Raw genomic sequence first — 15,683 nt, forward strand, 5'->3', positions numbered from 1 at the left:
ACTCTCGTTTGCGGCAGAATTGGGAAAAGTCGCTAAATACCATCAAAACCCTCAGTGTCAAAACTACCCAAAGGTTGCCTGAAAAGTAGGTGAATTTGTCGCTAGAATCTTTTACCAATAAAAGTAGCTGGAGGGGTCTGGAAATATAGCAGCTAAATTGGCAACACTGGAACTGACAACCGAATCCATTCGACTCTCGCTGCGCGACATAGCGTCATCAATTTATTTGGGAACCAGGCGTCGCGTTGCCATGAAAGTGTTGTTCAAAGTGATGGCGCGTACAAGAAAGTGTCGTCTTTTGTAACTCGTTGTAGAACTTTGGTCATTTTACGATTCTCTGATGGAAAGACGCAATGAGGATGAGAAGCTCAATGCCCCGTCCGATTTTATGGCATCAATTGTTGCAAGTAAGTTGTGATCCTCCTAGCAAGCTAGCTAGCTGGAAACTAATGCAAACTGCAGTAATTTCTTTACACCTACTGTAGCATATAAGTAACATGGCTAGCTGACTACTTAGTTGTATAACTATCTAACTAAGTTAGACAGCAGCAAAAGTTGTAGATAAGTTATGTAGAATCTTGTTGTAGTCCATGTTGTGAATAGTTGCGCCAAACGTTTTGAAAAAACTTTAAATGAATAGAATGACAGTAAAACACTTATGCTATGTGTTTTCTGAGTAGTTAGCAGAAATTCACTCCGATTGTTTATTTTCCACTTTGATAACAAACTTTCTGTTCTGCTACCATTCACTCCCAGTAATTTTGGTCCAATGAATGCGTTTATTTTCGAACGCTTCTGCATGGAATTATTATGTTGTGTTAACCTTTTATCTTGAACCTATCTTGCAGGTGTCATGTCACGTGCTTTTTGCAAGTTAATCGTCCTCATGTATTAAATACAGGGAAGTCAGAGGACACTGATGCCCCCATTCCATTTCACAGCAAGCATCCAGTCTACCTCAATCACAGTACCAGGGACTGCAAGGGGACGAGGGAAAACACCAATAACATGGGTTACCCCTGCCACAACACCACCATCAGACTCTGGCCCTGCCAACCCATGGCTCACTAACACTCAGGCCAAACAGGAAATTCTTGGAACTGCGCAGAGAAAACCAGAGGATTCTGTTACATGGAGACAACTCCAGAGGGATGAAGTCAACAGAGGATTTAGCTAACTCCAGGGCAAGGTCAGGTGCTGCCCTATACACAACCCATTCATTTTAATGCCTTGTCTATGAAATCCACTTCATTCACTTTTACCAATGTCTATTTATTGACATAACACCAGACCTGCTTCTTCCACCCCCCACACTCAGATCTGGAGAGAGAGGTGAGCAGGCCTCCAGATGGGAGACAGAATGGAGGCTGGACACGGAGCGTCTCAGGGCAGAGTCAGAGAGACTGAGAGGCCAGGTAGAGGCACTGAAAGAGACTGCAGGGAGACAGAGGGAGGAGATGAGGGACAAAGAAAGCTTTCTGAACAGGCATTATACTGGGGTGTATAAACAGTGACTTATCATCATGGCATATACACTGACCAGGTGAAAGCTGTGATCCCTTTTTGATATCACTTGTTAAATCCATTTCAATCAGTGTAGATGAAGGGGAGGAGACAGGTTAAAGAAGGATTTTTAAGCCTTGAGACAATTGAGACATGGATTGTGTATGTGTGCCATTCAAAGGCTGAATGGGCAAGACAAAATATTGAAGTGCCTTTGAACGGGGTATGATAGTAGGTGCCAGGCACACCGATTTGTGTCAAGAACTGCAACGCTACTGGGTTTTTCACACTCAAAGGACATCCAACCAAATGTGAAAAGCATTGGAGTCAACATGGGCCAGCATCCCTGTGGAACGCTTTCGACATCTTGTAGAGTCCATGCCCCGACGAATTGAGGCTGTTCTGAGGGCAAAAGGGGGAGGGGGGTGCAACTCAATATTAGGAAAGGGTTCTTAATGTTTTGTACACTGTGTAAGTAGCCTAGATGTTACATTCCTCATTCAATATTGAACATTTTACTGACAAATGTGTATCCTGCTTCTATTCGAAGTAGGCCTACTTTAAATAAAGTTTTGCCAGTGATATTTCCTCCCTTCTTACATCCTGTATTGCAGGCAGAGTCATGAAATAGAGGCGATGTGGTAGGAGTTATATACGACTAAGACTGAGCTCAGATAAGAGAGAGGAAAAAGAGCGACTCAGCACCCAGGTAACAGTTATTCACAAGAACTCTACGTTTTTTGTAGATTGTCATCCCAGCTCACCTTTGTTTTATGTGTGGTAGTAACTGGGGGAAAATTCAGTTGGTTTGTGTCTAGCTTGCAGCAACTGTGGCGTTTTTCCTACCATCAGCAACAATGGCATGATTTAAAAACGGTATATTGTCTGTCCAAAAAAATTGTGTAGAAGCCACGCCAGCTATGCTTGTAGCCCCAAATGACTGCAATTCTGAATCACTGCTTCACCCCATTTATTGGTTAAATATAAATTGTTCCCCAGTGCTGGAAGGGGGGCCTGAGTGAAAAGGTTTGGGAACCCCTGCTCTAAGGAAACACAAGGAAAAAGACAGTTTGTGCTTTAACTGAGAAAGTGTTGCCTGTAGAACAAGGTGTATCTTGGCTGATTTAATATGAATGTATGTTATGACCATATTTGCATATTACTATATAATAAGTAGTCTATAGTATTCTAATCTGAATTCCTCTATAGACTCAACTCTGTGAACGACATATTGGCCCTACAAGAGGAGGAGATGGTTGAGAAGGTCAATTATTAACAGCACCATAGCTGATGTAAAATCCCCTTATTTTTGTCAGAGATTTGATTAATATCCATTCCCCCATGTGTGTGACTATCTAAGAGCTGAGAGGGTTAAGTAAAGGCTTAGTCACGTCCACAGACTCTGTCAAACCCTCTCCTGAAGAATGGGCCTAAAGGCACTCGGGTTCTGCGCCGCTGGAGAGAGAAGGTCTTCATGTTGTTGGTCCAGCTTCGCTCAAAGGACATCGAACTGAGGGGAGAAAAGGACAAACTTCACTCAATTGTATGTTCCTTTAAGAGGTTTATATATTTTTTAAACAGACAAATGACCACCCACTATGTTCAGTCTATTCACAGGTGAATTGTGATGAGGGACATTTTCAAAACATGCAGAAACATCCATGAGTCTATTGTGTGTCCTTTTGTTTCAGATCTCGTCTCTGGAGCAGGAGGTGAAGAAGGAGAAGTACCCGTCTAGTGTGTTCCAGCATAGCCTGCAGGACAGAACAGCTGAGCTGGACCTGGAGAGGATGGCCAGGGAGGTGAGGAGGAACAGTGGACAGCCTCTGTGGGATTGTCTCAATGCATCCCTTCATAGGATGGCTCTCCTCCATTTTGTTGAAACAGGATGCATCTGCCATTGCCACAGGGAGGTGCCAATTACTTATGCTGTGTTAGGACAGGAGACGGTGCTGCTTCTCATGAAAAATCTGTTACGCACCACCCTTCAGTATTAAACGCCCACACCAGTAGAAATCCATCATTTTCAAGCTGAAAGACGATAGCCAAGCTTACCCATGATGTTGCACAACGATTTAAGTAAGTAAGTCATCGTTTTAGTCAAAGCATGATATATTTGGGCTTGAAGTGACATCCGTACTGTGCACATTTTTCTCCCCAATTTTGTGATATCCAATTGCGATCCAATTACGATCTTGTCTCATCGCTGCAACTCCCCAACGGGCTCGGGAGAGGCGAAGGTCGAGCCATGCGTCCTCCGAAACATGACCCGCCATACAGCGCTTCTTAACACCCGCCCGCTTAACCCGGAAGCCAGCCGCACCAATATGTCGGAGGAAACCCCGTCCAACTGATGACCGAAGTCAGCCTGCAGGTGCCCGGCCCGCCACAAGGAGTCGCTAGAGCGTGATGAGCCAAGTAAAGCCCCCCGGCCAAACCCTCCCCTAACCCGGACAACGCTGGGCCAATTGTGCTCCGCCCTATGGGACTCCCGGTCACGGCCTTAGACCGCTGCGCCACTCGGGAGGCCCCAGGGCTGGGTTTTATTTTAATGTTACCACCCACTGCATTGCAGTTATTCCCCTTCCCGACTGAGATGAGCCAAACAGCCTTGTGTCCACTTGGCCCTGAGCCATGGAGCAAATTAAATTATAGGGGGTGTAAACTTATGTTTTTGCACCTTATGTTGTTTTTTTTACTAGAAAACTATCCAAGTCCGTTGGATAATAAGACCATTTTCACATTTCTTTTAGCTAGTCTGTATTAAAAAAAATACACTACCAGTCAAAAGTTTGCAGACACCTACTCATTCAAGGGTTTTTCTTTATTTTTAATATTTTTTACATTGTAGAATAATAGTGAAGACATCAAAACTATGAAATAACACATATGGAATCATGTAGTAACCAAAAAAGTGTTAAACAAATCAAAATATATATTTGTGAATGTGTATAAGTAGCCTTTGTCATTCTTCGGAGGTGGAACCTAAACGTGCATTTCCTCTCTAGGACAGGAAATTACGTCGAAATAATTGCGGCAACTTCCTCTGGGGGGTCCTTTTAAGAGAATACACAAAATCTCTCCTAGATTGTTTTTTTTACAATGATTCAAATTTCCAGATGAAATACTCTGTAATGATGAGTAATGACGACAAATGAGCGAACAATTCTCTGAAGACCCAATTGGACCCTGAAGACACAGTGTGAGATGACATTAAGAGACTTTTCAGAATTTTGACATTTAACAGTCGATATGTAATCAAAAGGTCACTATGACCTCATCAGAGAGGAGACCCTAGTAGTTGTCTGGTGGCGGGGTGTTTTTGATGCTAACCGTGTTTGTCTGGTCCTGTCAGGCCGTGACGCAGGATGTGGCCAGGACTCAGAGGGAGAACACAAGCTGGAGTCAGAAGGCTGGGGTTGGACTGAAGACCGTGACAGAGGCTGTCCAGAGGTAAAGAGCTGACAGACAGGTCCACCTGACAACCACTATACAACAAAAGCTTCGCCTGAGATATTTCAGTTGTAGTAGCTGTCATTTTGTACGTTGGGCACCTATTATTTTCCAGACTCAATCCCAGATTTCACAGTCCATATCACTTCATAGCATCTCTTATAAAATGTCAAATGGAACAGGGTGAATTTGTGTACTACTCCATCATATAATCGTCATTTAATGTAAAATCTTCTGTTAAAGTACCAGTTCCTCTCTACAGATTCAGTCAGGTATTAGAGGCTAATATGTCAGAGGTGGAGCCCGTCCAAACACGTCTGAGCAGCTTTGGCAGAGGCTGACCTGCGCCAAAAGAAGAGTGGACACAATTCAAGGACTGTTTATAGATCTGAAATTATTTCTCCCCCCAGGAAATCTGAGAACAGTGGGTTTAAATTGCGTGTGCCTATTGATAATCCTGTGCACTGTTTTATTCTGTCTCAGTCTGCTTAGTTTGACCACATATTCACTGTACTGTTGTCTGGCAGGACTGATGATGAGGAAGGTGGCCCTATGGAGAGTGCAGCAAGTCCACTAAAGCAGCCGACCCTTTCTCTGAGAGGTATGATAACTGACCACACCGGACCACCCTGGCCCTGGGTCTCACTGAACCCAACAGTTATTAATGAGGAAAAGGCCTTGCCTTGTAGACCATTTCCTCAGTTTGTCTCACTACCACTACATCTCCCAGTGCCTTACTAGTTGTGTTGTCCTCTCTCTCTCTTTTCACAGTGCCTCTGTCAGAGAGCTCCAGGCAGAGCTGGCCTCGGCGTGTGAGGAGAGAGACAAGGTCACGCAGGAGCTCAAGAGAACCCCAGAGCTCATTGAGAGTGCCCTGGCTGATGTCCGTGAGCAGTGTATGTTGTTTAGTCATCTGTTTAGAGAGATTCAGTCTTGTATAAATTCCTTGTATCCTGTAACTGTACCTATAGTAGATTTGCATGCACCTTGTCTTTGTATATCCTGTCCACGTGGCAGTAGTAATACTCTGTATACAGTACACTGTCTGTGTTCCTCTTCCTCTCCAGTCGACAGTGAGGTGAGGCAGCTGAGGCAGGCTGCAGAGCGGAGCAGGGGGGAGGCCCAGGAGTCCCAGGCTGCAAGAGAGGAGGCCCAGCAGAGGCTGCAGGAGGCCCACACACAGCTGGAGGAGAGCAGCCTCAACCTGGAGCAGCTCCATGCACAGCTGATTAGCCAACAAGAGACCAGTGACAGAGGTGAGAGGGAATCCCATTGTAATTTAGTTTATTTTCTATGAAGAATGTTCTATTCATCAGTTGAATTTATCTCTTGAAGTGATCGATTTGTTGACATGTCACACAGTGTACTCTAGTTATGTTTAGGGCTGACAAGCCTGCATCTCTCCTTACACCGTCCCTGGTTTTGACCTGTCAGCCTTGCAGGAGAGAGTGTTTGAGACAGAGGATTGCTGTGCTCAACAGCTGAGAGTGATGGAGTCTACTCAACACGGCAAGAAGAGAACACACCAAAGCAGGTAGCGTATACATGACTAACTCAACACGTCTAAACATACTGTACATCTCAACGCAGACGGGTGGAAGGGAAATGTAAAGTGAGAGATTCATACATGCATCAGCAGAAATGGTTTACTGCAGTGTAACTAAGATTGCTGTCTGTGCTTTCTGTTGTAGTGCTGGCCCTGTGTCAATTTGAGATACAGGCAGAGGGAGAGAGGGAGCAGGAGAGAGAAGCACATTGCCTCCAGAGTGAACACACAAAGAGGGAAATCCAGGATCTACAGAAACTACTTCAGGACAAGGACAGAAACCTACATTTGGTAAGTTCATAGTGTCTTGGTTTATTGTAAGTCATCCACGGACCCTCCGGCTTCACTCACGTACATTCCGAAAGCTTGTTCGCAGAAAGAAGCTAAGAAGGCGTAAGGGTGGGGGACCAACTCAATATACTGTATGACTAAAACCAAATCGAAACTGTGTAGAAATGATAATGGACCACCATTCATACAGTTTCTTGACTGTGTACAGCCCTACAGATTATTTTTGGCAAATGTTGACGGCGAGGAAATATAACCTTGGCCCTCGGCAAAATTAGTTTGACACCCCTGGTCTAGATGGAAACTAGTGACGTGTTGCTACTATCAAACCAACCATATATTTTGCATGGCTGGAGCTCTGAACAGAGGGGGTGTTTCTGAAAGATTGTTTGACTTCGAACAAGCAAGCTAACATAAGATACAAAATATTACGCTGCATAGGCTATTAGACCTTTGTCCGCCGTGGTAGGAAAAGAGGGACGGACAGAACAAGAAAAATGAAAAACACATTTTTCTCCTGAGGGGGAACGTCATTTTCTACTCAGAGCCAATCAAATGCTAGGGTTGAATGCCAGCGCTTCCATTTAAATGCAAAAGAGTCAACAAGACGGGATTTGGAAGGATGGTCCCATGAGACTAATTGCAAGTTTACCATGTTAAGAAATGTTCTGCTATTGTTTTGTGAAACTGACAACTTTCAAGATACATTTTTTAGGTTTGTATAATTAGTGTCCCCAGGGGACAGTGCGTGAGAGGGGTCTGATGAGTGAGTATGAGGCAGCTCGGACCACAGCCCTGCAGACTTCTGTGGCCTTGGAGGAGCAGCAGAGACCCTCAGGGAAGAGCAACACTCTGAAAGCCAAAGACAAGCCACAGACCATAGGTAACTTCCACCTACACACCATTTTGTCACATTACCTCTTCATATGAATACCGTCTTGTATTATATAATACAAGTACAGTGCCTTAGCAAAGTATTTATACCCCTTGACCTATTCCACATGTTGTTGTGTTACAGCCTGAATTCAACATTGATTAAATATATTTTTATCACCCATCTACACACAATACCCCCAAAGTGAAAATGTTTTTATAAATTTTTGCAAATGTATTGAAAATGAAATACAGAAATATCTCATTTACATAAGTATTCACACCCCTGAGTCAATACATGTTAGAATCACCTTTGGCAGTGATTACAGCTGTGAGTCTTTCTGGGTACGTTTCTAAGAGCTTTGCACACCTGGATTCTTCAAGCTCTGTCAAGTTGGTTGTCGATCATTGCTAGACAGCCATTTTCAAGTCTTGCCATAGATTTTCAAGCTGATTTAAACTGTAACTAGGCCACTCAGGAACATTCATTGTTGTCTTGGTAAGCAATTCCAGTGTATATTTGGCCTTGTGTTTTAGGTTATTGTCCTTCTGAAAGGTGAATTTGTCTCCCAGTGTCTGTTCAAAAGCAGACTGAACCAGGTTTTCCTCTACGATTTTGCCTGTGCTTAGCTCTATTCCATTTATTTTTAGCCTAAAAAACTCCCTAGTCCTTGCCGATGACTAACATACCCATAACATGATGCAGCCACCACCATGCTTGAAAATATGAAGAGTGGTATTCAGTGATGTGTTGTGTTGGATTTGCCCCAAACATAACGCTTTGTATTCAGGACATAAGGTTAATTTCTTTGCCATTTTTTTTTGCAGTTTTACTTTAGTGCCTTATTGCAAACAGGTGCATGTTTTGGAATACTTTTATTCTGTACAGACACTCTGTCATTTTAGGTTAGTATTGTGGAGTAACTATAATGTTGTTGATCCATCCTCAGTTTTCTCCTATCACAGCCATTAAACTCTGTAACTGTTTTAAAGTCACCATTGGCCTCATGGTGAAATCCCTGATCGGTTTCCTTCCTCTCCGGCAACTGAGTTAGGAAGGACGCCTGTATCTTTGTAGTGACTGGGTGTATTGATACACCATCCAAAGTGTAATTAATAACTTCACCATGCTCAAAGAGATATTCAATGTCTGCTTTTTTTTATGTATCTACCAATAGGTGCCTTTCTTTGCGAGGTATTGAAAACCTCCTTGGTCTTTGAATCTGTGTTTGAAATTCACTGCTCGACTGAGGGAGCTTACAGATAATTGTATGTGTGGGGTACAGAGATGAGGTAGTCATGAAAAAACATGTTAAACACTATTATTGCACACAGAGTGAGTCCATGCAACTTATTATGTGACTTGTTAAGCACATTTCTACTCCTGAACTTATTTAGGCTTGCCATGACAAAGGGGTTGAATACTTATTGACACAAGACATTTCAACTTTATATTTTTTATTAATTTGTAAAAATGTGAAAAACGTAAATCCACTTTGACATTATTGGGTATTGTGTGTAGGCCAGTGACACAAAATCTCAATATAATACATTTTAAATGCAGGCTTTAACAAAACAAAATGTGGAAAAAGTCAAGGGGTGTGAATACTTTCTGAAGGCACCATTTATAACATGTATAACACATAAAACAGAATGAAACTGTAATTTGACTACAGATAACATATATCTATAGACACATAGTAGTAACCATTGAACTGTTCTGTGTGTTCCCTGTTAGACTCACTGCTGTCAGTGTTGGGGGACATCCAGACTCTGAGTGCTGCAGTGGTCCTCAGCTCAGAGGACAATGTAGAGGAGGATGGTGGATGGGGTGGGGCGCTGCAGAGACAAAAGAGACAACTCACTAAAGTGACCTTCCGCAAAAATTACTGGGAACCTTTTTGCTTTCACTGCATGTTTTGAACAATCCATTTCTCTTTTGAGATTGAACTTTTCAAGTCTCAAATCTTTGTTTTTGACATTCTATTCCATATTTATGTAGCTCAGACTCTTTATAAAATGACACTGTCGACACAACAGCAATGTTCCCAGTTTGAAGGTGCATGACTTGAGGTCTTGATTGGCCAAGATGAAATGCATTGGATAGATTTGTTTGCGTTTGTAAGATTTCATGGATCTTCTTAATATTAATTGCCGCTGAAAAGTAAAGTAATGCCCTCTAGCTTATACCAGTGAGAGTTACCATTCCTCACCTTTGGCTGGCAGGCTACGGCCAGGGGAGAAGCTGACAGACTGATGAGTTCATATAAGGTAGGCGGGCATGTGGCCTGTGCTCTCAGTCTAATCAATAAGTCAATGGGTTTTCTCCCAGGGCCTCACAGCAAGGAGGAGCATGACAGGAAAATCAAATGAATGGATAGCCTCGTTCAAAACCGCATGCTGCCTTCCACTGGAGAAGACTAAATAACAGGCTGAGTTATGACCCTAAGTGCTCTGAACTGTAGTACTGGAGACAGGAGATTGACCTCTGCTGATGGTTCTGTAGTCTTGCTATTGGTTGTGTTTATAAAGACATGAATCAGCATCTTCTTTGACAAAGTTGTGTATTGTTTTGTGTGATGACATAATGTGCTAAATTATATTGATATTTAAAACTTTCATTGTGTTTTGAAAGCACTTAGAACCTAAAAAGCATTTCATGAAAATTAGGACTGTCTGTCTGTCCTCCATTAGGAATGGAGAGGTCATGACAATAAATAACTCATTCCAGATAATCAGGAGCAGATTGTGAGATGTTTAGATGGCTTTTACTTAAAGTGACCTCTGAATTCACAGCCAATCAGCAGCTGCCATCGTCTGGTTATTACTGTAAATGGAAGTCAGGCCTAACTGTAAAAGAGATGTTCAATTTAGTGATTAGATTTAGTGTTATGAAAGTAGCTATGTCCCTTTCTAAGTTAAATTGTATATCCATTATGAAGCTGCACTAGCTGGCTAAAGGGGTGACCAACCAGAAAAACAACCTGAACTGCAGAAGATAAAAATACACAGGTTTATGTAAGCATTCATGATTATGATGAGAAATTGACTTCATTTAATTTGTGTAGCCCTAGTTCCTGATTGTGTCCCTTGCTATCAGCTTTTCTTGTTTTCATTTTACAGAACACCATTAGTGTCATGACATTTATGCAGCACTAATTGGGACTGAGGCTGTCCATGCCATTAACAAACTCAATCAAGCATATCTGTCTGAGGCACAATACAAACCCTGTTGTTGAAGTGCTAAGATAACCAAGCTATCTCTACAGTATTTACTATCAGTAAATAGGTGATGTGCTAGATGCAAGGTTATTTTGCCAGTGTAAAGGCAGTTCGAGTTTGTGGGAATGCAGGGTGATTTTTTTATTCAGAGGGCTGTACAGCAGCAGCAAGACTGATGAATGTATTTTATCTGTCCCAGCAGTGTCCTCATCACAGTGTCCTCATCAGACCCCAGCAGCTCTAAGGCATTGTTTGGTTTGGTGCAGAGAGGAGCCCTGACATAACGTTTATTCTATGCAGTTAGGGGTGCCATTTTCCATTCCAGTGTCCTCCCTCTTTGTCAGGTTATTGTTATCACAGTGTATGTTTAACTACGGGTCACTGACACTGTAATTACTTTAATTGATGTATTGGTGATGTCATGTATATGTACACAGATTGACGTGAATAGTCTTCTCTTTTCTCTGCATGTTAGCACTATAATGATGAACATTTCTATCATAATCAATGTAGGTCTGTTCTGATTAGGCCTATATCTCTAGAGGACTACCAATCCATCTGATTGAGTGGAATGCCTATAAATAACTTTGGAAGAAGGCAAAGACTAACCCTTAACTACAGTGGGGAGAACAAGTATTTGATACACTGCCGATTTTGCAGGTTTTCCTACTTACAAAGCATGTAGAAGTCTGTAATTTTTATCATAGGTACACTTCAACTGTGAGAGACAGAATCTAAAACAAAAATCCAGAAAATCACATTGTATGATTTTTAAGTAATTAATATGCATTTTATTGCATGACATAAGTATTTGATACATCAGAAAAGCAGAACTTAATATTTGGTACAGAAACTTTTGTTTGCAATTACAGAGATCATACGTTTCCTGTAGGTCTTGACCAGGTTTGCACACACTGCAGCAGGGATTTTGGCCCACTCCTCCATACAGACCTTCTCCAGATCCTTCAGGTTTCGGGGCTGTCGCTGGGCAATACGGACTTTCAGCTCCCTCCAAAGATTTTCTATTGGGTTCAGGTCTGGAGACTGGCTAGGCCACTCCAGGACCTTGAGATGCTTCTTACGGAGCCACTCCTTAGTTGCCCTGGCTGTGTGTTTCGGGTCGTTGTCATGCTGGAAGACCCAGCCACGACCCATCTTCAATGCTCTTACTGAGGGAAGGAGGTTGTTGGCCAAGATCTCGCGATACATGGCCCCATCCATCCTCCCCTCAATACGGTGCAGTTGTCCTGTACCCTTTGCAGAAAAGCATCCCCAAAGAATGATGTTTCCACCTCCATGCTTCATGGTTGGGATGGTGTTCTTGGGGTTGTACTCATCCTTCTTCTTCCTCCAAACACGGCGAGTGGAGTTTAGACCAAAAAGCTCTATTTTTGTCTCATCAGACCACATGACCTTCTCCCATTCCTCCTCTGGATCATCCAGATGGTCATTGGCAAACTTCAGACGGGCCTGGACATGCGCTTGCTTGAGCAGGGGGACCTTGCGTGTGCTGCAGGATTTTAATCCATGACGGCGTAGTGTGTTACTAATGGTTTTCTTTGAGACTGTGGTCCCAGCTCTCTTTAGGTCATTGACCAGGTCCTGCCGTGTAGTTCTGGGCTGATCCCTCACCTTCCTCATAATCATTGATGCCCCACGAGGTGAGATCTTGCATGGAGCCCCAGACCGAGGGTGATTGACCGTCATCTTGAACTTCTTCCATTTTCTAATAATTGCGCCAACAGTTGTTGCCTTCTCACCAAGCTGCTTGCCTATTGTCCTGTAGCCCATCCCAGCCTTGTGCAGGTCTACAATTTTATCCCTGATGTCCTTACACAGCTCTCTGGTCTTGGCCATTGTGGAGAGGTTGGATTCTGTTTGATTGAGTGTGTGGACAGGTGTCTTTTATACAGGTAACGAGTTCAAACAGGTGCAGTTAATACAGGTAATGAGTGGAGAACAGGAGGGCTTCTTAAAGACAAACTAACAGGTCTGTGAGAGCCAGAATTCTTACTGGTTGGTAGGTGATCAAATACTTATGTCATGCAATAAAATGCAAATTAATTACTTAAAAATCATACAATGTGATTTTCTGGATTTTTGTTTTAGGTTCCGTCTCTCACAGTTGAAGTGTACCTATGATAAAAATTACAGACCTCTACATGCTTTGTAAGTAGGAAAACCTGCAAAATCGGCAGTGTATCAAATACTTGTTCTCCCCACTGTATGTATGTACTGATCTATAGTATAGTATAATCACAAATGTAATCCCACTAGTGGCTTGCCTCTGAAGCTAAGCAGGGTTGGTCCTAGTCGGTCCCTGGATGTGAGACCAGATGCTGCTGGAAGTGGTGTTGGAGGGCAAGTAGGAGGCACACTTTCCTCTGGTAAAAAAAATATTATCCCAATGCCCCAGGGCAGTGATTGGAGACATTGCCCTGTATAGGGTGCCATCTTTCAGAAGGGACGTTAAACAGGGGTCCTGACTCTGTGCTCACTAAAGATCCCATGGCACTTATCGTAAGAGTAAGGGTGTTCGCCCCGGTTTCCTGGCTAAATTCCTAATCTGGCCCTCATACCATCATGGCCACCTAATCTTCCCCAGTTTACATTTGGCTCATTCATTCCCCCCTCCTCTCTCCTGTAACTATTCCCCAGGTCGTTGCTGTAAATGAGAATGTGTTCTCAGTCAACTTACTGGTAAAATAATAGTTAAATAAGGGTTAAAAAGATAAACACAAGTACTCTGGATTCAACTCTTCTATTTCCTTCACATTTCCACCTGCAGCAACATTTTCAAACAGCAGAGGGCATTGCTGTCCAGTAACGATGGCTGAAATTGCAGACGATGTCATGTGAGTCTTTCAGTGGGCTTAGTTAAGTTCATTACATATTGCTTGATTTGTTATTACACTTAGAGACACTGACACATTCACACTAACAAACCAAGAGACAGAAACCCCCTATTACTATTGGCTGTTGGGAGTGTGCTGCTTTTTCCACTGAAAGCAACTGATTCAGTGAGTACTTCCAAATAAATTTTTAATAGCACCTTCTACTACAGCTTTTACCATGTTCATACTGCACTTTTCCCTGAAGAAGTGACAATTCCCATGGCAATCCATTACTTTATTGGGCTTAATAAAATGTCCTCCTTGTGAAACGGCAATAACATGTAGCACTTAGGCAGAGAGAGGAGACTCGCCCACCAGCACTTAAAGCCTTTCTATCTCTATGTTTCTCCACAAATAGCTAAGTGTGCAATCTTCATGTGATCACAAAGTTTTGATGAAAAACCTGCAGAAGGCAACAAATTGTCCCTCTATTCATAACCAAACTGGTAAACGGGTGTTATAATGCATAACCTACCTGAAACATATCTGTATATTTCAGTTGCTTCAGCAGCTTGGCAAGAGTGTTGTGGCACAGTAGCAAGGCAACATAGTGGTAGCTACCTTATGAATAATTGTATAGGTTATTGCAAGCCAGACAAGACATGAAATAAGTGCGGCGATAAAAAGCTATCAATAAGCTCCCAGACTTTTTTATTAGCAATTCAGAATTAATGATATGTAAAATACGAGATTCAGATGAGCGGGAAGGTGCTGACCTCTTTGGCTCAGTCACCTACCTTCCTTACCTAACGATGCTGAGCAGCCTCCATGTAAGCAGCTGTTGATCTGTTGGAGAGGAGGGACAGACAAGGGCCCGGGAGAAAACAGTGTCTGCTATGGCACTCTGTGCTGTTTTGTGGTTAGGAAGATGATGATAAAATGTAGTGGAAATCAAAAAGGCAAACTTCTTAAACCAAAAACTGTCTATTGTCTTTGGACCATATTGCACATACACACTATATATACAAAAGTATGTGGACGCCCCTTCAAATTAGTGGATTTGGCTATTTTAGCCGCACCTGTTGCTGACAGGTGTATAAAATCGAGCGCACAGCCATTCAATCTCCAAAGACAAACATTGGCAGTAGAATGACCTTACTGAAGAGCTCAGTGACTTTCAACGTGGCACCGTCATAGAATTTCTAATTTCTGCCCTGCTAGAGCTGCCCCGGTCAACTGTAAGTGCTGTTATTGTGAAGTGGAAACTTCTAGGAGCAACAACGGTCAGCCGCGAAGTGGTAGGCCACACAAGCTCACAGAACGGGACCGCGAGTGCTGAAGCGTGTAGCGCGTAAAAATGATCTGTTCTCGGTTGCAACACTCACTACCGAGTTCCAAACCGCCTCTGGAAGCAACATCAGCACAATAACTGTTACTCGGGAGCTTCATGAAAGGGGTTTCGCTGGCCGAGCAGCCGCACACAAGCCTAAGATCACCATGTTCAATGCTAAGTGTTGGCTGGAGTGGTGTAAAGCTCTGGAGCAGTGGAAACACGTTCTCTAGAGTGATGAATCACGCTTCACCATCTGGCAGTCCGACAGACGAATCTGGGTTTGGCGGATGCCAGGAGAACACTACCTGCCAGAATGCATAGTGCCAACTGTAAAGTGTGGTGAAGGAGGAATAATGGTCTGGGGCTGTTTTTCATGGTTCGGGCTAGGCCCCTTTGTTCCAGTGAAGGGAAATCTTAATGCTACAGCATACAATTACATTCTAGACAATTCTGTGCTTAACTTTGTGGCAATAGTTTGGGGAAGGCCCTTTCCTGTTTCAGTATGTCATGTAGTGTACATAATGTCATTCAGATTGAGTATTGCCATCAGACATCCACATCTTTTCAGCACTGGTCTGTGTATTTTGAATAGGCTGTTTAGTTTGTGTTATACTTACCACATAAACTGATG

At 42.9% G+C, this 15,683-nt stretch overlaps 1 pseudogene across 1 annotated transcript; it reads left to right on the forward strand.

Annotated features, from left to right (window-relative positions):
- The first annotated feature begins 284 nt into the window (after window positions 1-284).
- LOC311143106 (coiled-coil alpha-helical rod protein 1-like) lies at window positions 285-10,137 on the forward strand (annotated as a pseudogene). Its single transcript, XR_014615538.1, has 14 exons — window positions 285-407; window positions 902-1,189; window positions 1,319-1,499; window positions 2,135-2,212; window positions 2,903-3,046; window positions 3,195-3,305; window positions 4,859-4,956; window positions 5,440-5,557; window positions 5,728-5,852; window positions 6,024-6,212; window positions 6,391-6,490; window positions 6,648-6,793; window positions 7,520-7,673; window positions 9,402-10,137. The product of XR_014615538.1 is annotated as a coiled-coil alpha-helical rod protein 1-like (transcript).
- Window positions 10,138-15,683: the final 5,546 nt, after the last annotated feature.

Source organism: Coregonus lavaretus (assembly GCF_964263955.1).
Source record: "Coregonus lavaretus genome assembly, chromosome: 15".
Classification (NCBI taxonomy): Eukaryota; Metazoa; Chordata; class Actinopteri; order Salmoniformes; family Salmonidae; genus Coregonus; species Coregonus lavaretus.